Genomic DNA, 5,659 nt, shown 5'->3' on the forward strand with positions numbered 1-5,659 from the left:
CTGGCTGCTGTGCTCAGCTCCTTCCTGCTGCTGCCCTTGAGGGTGAACCTGTTGTGCCCCTCTGGCAAGATGTTCTGCTCCTGGACTAGCTGGGCCGTTCTATCTTGTACACTCTCTGCCGGGATTGCAACTGCAGGGTTGCACCTCAGTCCTGTATGCCAGGCCTGAGCTGAGCCTGGAGTGGACAAGTTTGAGTAGAGGTGACAGGGAGCTCTCCCACAGACTCACTGGGTCTGGGCTAGGACTGGTTCTGTGTGTTCCTGGAATCTGGCAGAAATTCCTACTCAGTGGGCAGGGTGGGGCAGTTGCTGTGGAGTGTTGGGGGGTGTCCCAAGGGGGTGGAAGAGGTTCTTGCCCACACTGCACCTGGGGTGGGACAGGTAGTCTGTCCTGCTGGTGCAGTGTAGCAGGAAGCTCTCCCACACACTCACCGGACCTGGGATAGGACTGGGTCTGGGGGTTCCCGGAACTCGGCAGAAATTCCTCCTCTGCGGGCGGGGTGGGGGAGGTGTTGCGGAGTGTTGTGGACCATCCCGAGGGGGTTGGAGAGGGTCTGGCCCAAGCTGCACCTGGATTGGGACAGGTAGTCTGTCTTGCCAGCGCAGTGTAGCAGGAAGCTCTCTCACACACTCACCGGACCTGGGCTATGACTGTGTCTGGGGGTTCCCAGAACGGTGCAGAAATTCCTACTCAGAGGGCGGGATGGGGGAGGTCCTGTGGTGTGGTAGGGGGCATCCCGAGTATGTGGGGGAGGGTCTCGCCCATGCTGCACCTAGGCTGGGACAGGTAGTCTGTTCCTCTGGCACAGGGTATCAGGAAACTCTCCCACACACTCAGGGAACCTGGGCTATGTCTGTGTCTGGGAGTTCCTGGAAGGAGGCAGAAATTCTTCCATACTGACTTTCATAGCCGTTTTATTGATTTGTTTCTCACTAACAATGTAGGAATGTTCCTTTCTCCTCACATCCTCCCCAGTAGTTTTCATTTTTACGTGATGTTTTACAGTCTTCTTGGGATGTGAATACAAGATACAGGCTTGCTTTTTCTTGATGATAGCCATACTGTTTTGGGCACAATGGAATGTCAGAAATTTTTGGATTTGCATTTCCCTAATGGCTAAAGATGATGAATACCTTTTTATGCACTTAAGCACCATTTGCATGTTTTATTTTGAGAAGTGTCTTTTCAGTTCATTTGATAATTTTTAATTGGCTAATTTGTCTTTTGAGAGTTAAGTTTTTGAGTTTTTATGTATTCTAGACATTAGTTCTCTGTTAGAAGTGTAGCTGACAAAAGCTTTTTCCTGTTCTATACGATCTCTCTTGACTTGATTCATTTTCTCTGCCAAAGATTTTAACATGATGTAATCCCATTTGTTTATTCTTGATATCATTTCCTGTGCTATTAGAGTTCTGTTCATAAAGTTTATGCCTGTGCTTTTGGCTTCAAGTGTTTCCCTTATGTTATTTTCTAGCAGAGTCAAACTTTATTTTTTAAGACTGATTTTCATCTATATATTTTTTTGATTTTATTTGAGATGGAGAGATACTGATCTAGTTTAAATCTTCTACAAGTTGATATCCATTTTTCCTGACCCAATTTGTTAAAAATCTGTTTTATCCAGTATATGTTTTTACCCCTTTTGTCAGAACTTACAATGCCTAAGGCACATGAGGTAATTTCTTGGACTTATTCCATTGGTTTCTACATCTATTTTTGTGCCAGTACCATGTTGTTTTTACTTTCACCTTTTCGTACAACTTGAAATTCAGAGTTGTGATGTGCTCAATTTGCTCAGAATTGCTTTGGCTATTCTGGGTCTTCATTGATTAAATATGAAATTTAGGATTTTTAAGGTGTATCTTTTTTATTTTTTTGCAACCAGGGATTGAACTCAGGACCCTGCGCTAGCCAGGGAAGTGCTCGTTCTACTGAGCTATCTACCCAGGCCCATAGGATTTTTGATTTAATAAATAACGCTGTTGGTATTTTATCAGCAATTTCATTAAATCTGTAGATTGTTTCTGATAATGTGATCATTTTACTAATAGAAACTACAAACCCAGAAAAGGAGAATGTCTTTCATTTTATTATGTCCTCTTCTCTTTCTTTCTTTCTTTCTTTCTTTCTTTCTTTCTTTCTTTCTTTCTTTCTTTTTTTTTGATGGAACTGGGGATTGAACTCAGACCCTTGCGCTTGCCAGGCAGGCAATTGCTTATTCTACTGAGATATCACCCAGACCCTCTCTTCACTTCCTTTCTTCAGAATTCTCTCATTTTCATTATGGAGATTTTTTTAACCTCCTTGATTAGGTTGAATTATAAGCACAATATTTAATTTTTTTCAAATTATTGTGAGTGGAATTATTTTCCTTCTCAGCAGGTTCATTATAGGTATATAAAATGATGTTCTCTTTCTGTGTTGATTTTATATCCTGCTACTTTGCTGACTTTGTTTCTAAACTTTAAGAGTCTTCTGGTGTAGCTTTTGAATGTTTTTCAAAAATTAATTTTATTGATTTTCTTTTGATACACATAATGATCATGTTCAGTATAGGACATTTCTACCTGTATATAATATAACTTGATTTTTTCTTTTGTCATTTCCTCTCCATTGAACATTTCTTTCCTTCAGTATTTTTAAGTTTATTGATCACATTCATGTTAGAGAATGTGTGCCTGTACATAATATATTTTGATTTTTCTTTTTTCTCCATTTTCCTGTCTTCTAGTTTTTTCCTGTTTTTATTTTCAAAAGCTTTGTTTTCATTTTTAAAAAGAGAATACAGAAAATATTTAAAAAAGTGAGAAATAACACAGAATTTCACTAACCAAATTCAGCAATGCTTGTTTTATTGCATACTGTTGTCTTCAAATTAGTTGTTCAGATTACCAGATATAAGTCAGTAAGATTGGTCATAAATTATAAAACATTAAAATGGAGAGGGAAAAAATGAAGCATTGGCTACTTTTTTCACTAGATCAGCAGAAGTCCATAATACAATTATCCAAGCTATACTGTATATATAATATATATTTCTTTTTCCTTTCCTTCTAGAATTCTTTCTTTTATCTTCTCCCTCATCCTAGGTGTTCCTTCCCTTTGAACACTTTCTTTTCCTTTCATAGTACTTATTGTACCTTTTCTGTTTTTATTTACTTTTTTAGAATCTTACTCTAAGGAGACAATACAATGTTTACATATGAGGGTCTGATTTATTTCACTTGTTAGTATGGTCTCTAGCTGTATATATTTATCTACAAAAGTCTGTAGTTTATTTTTTCTTCTTTTTAAAATTTTATTATCCTTTCCTTCACTACATCCACCCCTATGTTATTGCTCTTCCCATTTGAATATTTTCTTCTAATTTCCCAATATCTATCATCCATTTTGGTCCTTATCTACCCTTTCAAATTTTTACACGAAAAGCAATGCGATATTTAACTACATGTGTCCAAACTATTTCCCTTAAAAGTATGGTTTACAGGTGCATATATTTACCTAAAAATGTCTCAAATTTATCCTTCTTTATGATTGAGTAGAAGTACTCCATTGTATACAAAACCTACATTGTCTTTATTCATGCCACTATTGATGGGCATTTGGGTTATTTTCAAGATTTAGCTATTCCAAGTTGTGCTGCTATATACATGTACGTGTATACGTCATTGTTGTATGATGCTTTTTAACTTTTTGGGGAAGATAACAAAAAAGGGAACAGAGGGGATTTAATTTTACAGTTGCCTAGGCTGGCTCAGTACTCACAGCAATCCTTCTGGATTAGACACTGGCTTTCAGTGACCTCCTTCCTGAGGCCTGCTGGATGGGACGCTGACAGCTGTGCAGACACAAAGTGGCTATTTTATGTGAAGCAGAGGCAAGACCTGTGGCCGCGAAGAGGCTCCAATTGGGGGGAAGCTGCGTGCTGAGAAAGCACTGGATAGTGGATCTTGATCATCACATTTTCAGTGCACAGAGAATCAGAGGAGCTGCATTTTTTCCATTGTCATTGAAACCAGGATTGAAGAAGAGCTGCACAGGTCCAGCAAAGGCACATTTAGAGAAAGTGTAGACGAAGGACCCAGGGTGACAGATGTTGTAGAAGGGCACAGTCCCAGCCTCATACTCCAGGAAAATCCCGACTTGCAGTGGAGGCACGTGAAGCTGGAGGGATGTGTTGGGGTAGGTGCCAAGTGATATTCTTCTTTTTTCCACAACAAGATTGTCCAGAAGCCATTTTCAGGGCTGCACAAAAAAATCCCCTTCCTTTGCACAGAGTCTCCACACACTCCTAGGCCCCAGGCCTCCTTTCCAGTTACATCTACTTCTCAGCAAAATTTTCCAGAATTGAAACTTTGGAAACCTAGAACTACAGGATAACAATAGAATCTCTCTTGATTTTCAGGCACATTTTGTTGGGCATCTCCAAACTGCTCTTGTCTCCAGTCATCTGAAAGGGTGAGTCATTGATTGGCTGTGTCTCTGTCCACAGTGGCATATATTCCACACTTCCTCAGCATCGCCTTCAGCCCCTGCAGGCAGAACTCATTCTTCAGGGATGGGGAGGCAATGTCCAGCTTGTTCAGGTTCCCAGGACTCCTTTCCAGGACAGCTGTTACTTTCTGCAGCAGCTCCAGTGGGGAGCCCTGACTACTCTGCTCCAGCTCTGAGACCAGAGCCTGCAGGGCCTAGCTCTGTTGGGTCAGTTCAAACTCTGTTTCCCCCAGAATTCTCAGCTGTTCCCTTTTATCTTTTTCCAAGTTCTGCAGCTGCCTCTGTTCCTCTTCAGCCAGGAAGTTTCTCTGCTGCACAAATGCAGCATGAATCTTTGATTTGTGTGTCTCAACTTCCTTCTTCCAGTCTGCTTTCTTCATTGCAAGATTCACTTCCATCTCCTCAGCCAATTCCTGTTGTTTCCCCAGTTTCTCTAATGCCACTTGGATCTTCTCCTGGTACTTCCTAGCCGCATCCTCAGTAGGGAACATGTCATGCTCTCAATGCTTCCTGGATTGGGAACATACTCAGCAGAAGGCCTGCTGATCTTTCTCACAGAACAGATGAAGTCTCCCTCCATGCACTGCATACTGTTTCCCTGGAACATTCTGCTTGGCATTCTGGTTCATCTGTCTGAGCATGTCCACCATGTTGGTCAGTTGCTGATTGGGTCTGAGGTTCTTGAGGAGAAAGCACTACCAGCATTCAGGACAGGAAGGCTTTCCACTCTTCCTGACCTCAGAGATACACACCCTGCAGAAGCTGTGGCTGCAGTCAATGCTCACAGGTTCCACCACGGGTTCTAGGCAGATGCAGCATGTTACTTCCTCCCACATCATCAAGGGCTTTGCTGAGGTCATGGGGTCCATGCCTGATATGCAGTGCTGTGGAGACCTGAAAGGGCTTCACAGGGGTTTCAGTGTAGGTCACTGGGTCCCTGCTTCACTTTTTGTAAACTCGTGTGGCCACCAGCTTCCCATTGCACTCTCAGTTTCCTTCAAACATTTTTAAATATGATGTGATCTCAGTTGCTGATTCTTTTTTTTTTCCTTTTTATTTTATTTTTTTTCTACAGTTTTATTGATAAACATATAGCAATGAGACAGTTTCAAATCAAATCGGAAGTACAGTTTCAACAAATAATACACTGCATATATTATTCTTA

General features: G+C 41.2%; 1 pseudogene; it reads right to left on the bottom strand.

Annotated features, from left to right (window-relative positions):
- Positions 1–3,957: 3,957 nt before the first annotated feature.
- On the bottom strand, positions 3,958–5,354 carry LOC101590728 (annotated as a pseudogene).
- Positions 5,355–5,659: the final 305 nt, after the last annotated feature.

This window comes from Octodon degus, unplaced genomic scaffold, assembly GCF_000260255.1.
Source record: "Octodon degus isolate 3935 unplaced genomic scaffold, OctDeg1.0 scaffold00345, whole genome shotgun sequence".
NCBI lineage: Eukaryota > Metazoa > Chordata > Mammalia > Rodentia > Octodontidae > Octodon > Octodon degus.